The sequence below is a fragment of the Octopus bimaculoides genome, chromosome 14 (assembly GCF_001194135.2).
Source record: "Octopus bimaculoides isolate UCB-OBI-ISO-001 chromosome 14, ASM119413v2, whole genome shotgun sequence".
NCBI classification, from domain to species: Eukaryota; Metazoa; Mollusca; class Cephalopoda; order Octopoda; family Octopodidae; genus Octopus; species Octopus bimaculoides.
This window is the reverse complement of record NC_068994.1, coordinates 5822765-5824652: the sequence shown is the minus strand read 5'-3', so window position 1 is coordinate 5824652 and position 1888 is coordinate 5822765.

The window sequence follows — 1888 nt, the reverse complement described above, 5'->3', positions numbered from 1 at the left end:
ATATATATATATATATATATATATATATATATATATATATATACATACACATATATGTATGTATGTGTGTGTCTGTGTTTGTTCCCCTATCATCGCTTGACAACTGATGTTGGTGTGTTTATGTCACCGTAACTTAGCAGTTCAGCAAAAGAGACCGATGGAATAAGTACTAGGTTCACAAAGAATAAGTCCTGGGGGTCGATTTCTTCAATTAAAGGCAGTGCTCCAGCATGGCCTCAGTCAAATGACTGAAACAATAAAGAAACAGGTAGATAAATAAGTCGACAAACAGAAGTGCAGACTGATAGAAAGAAAACGTGACAGACAGATCAATCTACATCTGCATCAACTTCCATATTCATAAGCCTTTTATATATTCTTCTCTGTTACATTCGCAAACCTTTAAAACATTTATAAATCTCTCATGAAAATTTAACCTCCTCGTATTTCATTTTAATTTATCTCATTTCTTCTACCTTCTTGACTTCTCCTACCAACAGTGTGACCCTGCTATCTATTATCTAACAACGCTTAAACCATGTTGCCTAAGAAACATCACCACATTATCTACAATAAATAGTTCAGGAGATATGACAATTGCTCTATGTATTTGCTTGTCAGTTTGCTTTTACATCTGTCTTCTCCATATTAGTATGGGTTTAATGAGTATATTATAGAAGCATTGTTTTACCACCAGACGCCTTTCCTGTTGTTAACCCTTACCTATCGTGTGTTGCTATAATTTGTGCTAGATTTTTGCTATTAGAAAAAGCTAATTTAACTCTATGTTTATTAAAAATTCTATAGTATTTACTGTCTTTTGGAAAATGTTTAGTCAATGCTGAATAAAACAATTTTGGCATATTGGAAGTTATTTGTTTTCCGAAGGGAATTATATACCATTCAATACAATTAGAGGTGTCTATATTATCGAGGCATGTAATTCTATTTCTAACTAAGCTTTTTCTAAAAGTGTGTAACCTATTTAACTGGTTCTTATTATGGCATTGGGTTTGTTTGCAATTGTATTTGATATTATATTTGTCAGTTATTTGTATTGTGCTATTTACAGAGCTTATGTATTGGTTACATGTTTATAAACTAATGAAGGCGGCTATATGCAATGTAAAACCGATAAGTACTCGGGTTGATTCATTCGACTATAAAAAATTCTTTGAGGCAGTGCTCCAGTATGGCCGTAGTCTAGAACAAGTAAAAGATGTCAGTATAATGGTTTACTTGTTGTATTTTATTTTTATTATTATTATTATTTTTTTTCTTTTTTTCTTTTTACAAAGGAGTGGATGATTCTGTAAAGAAGAACTGGACAATCTCAGGAAACAGGAACCTGCAGAAGGAGAAAAAAAAAAAAAAACCCCAAAAAAACAAACAAAAAAACCCCGGAGAAGTTATAGGAAGAAATGGTGAATGAGGATCTCAAGAGGATGATATTTGTAAAGGAAATGACAAAGGACCAGAACAAATGGTGTGATGCAGGCACGGCCCAGTACCATAAAAGAAATTTACACTGACAATAAGCTGATGATGATGATGATAAAAATGAAGAGGAGGCAAATAGTGATAAATGGTGATGATGGTGACGGTGGTGATGATGATGATGGCAACTGCTGATGCTGATGTAATGAGAGCCTGAACATGTTTTCTATTGTTTTAGCCGAACAGAGTACATAATGAGTGGCTGTGTGGTAAGTAGCTTGCTTACCAACCACATGGTTCTGGGTTCAGTCCCACTGCGTGGCACCTTGGGCAAGTGTCTTCTACTATAGCCTCGGGCTGACCAAAGCCTTGTGAGTGGATTTGGTAGACGGAAACTGAAAGAAGCCCGTCATATATATGTATATATATATATATATATATATATATATAT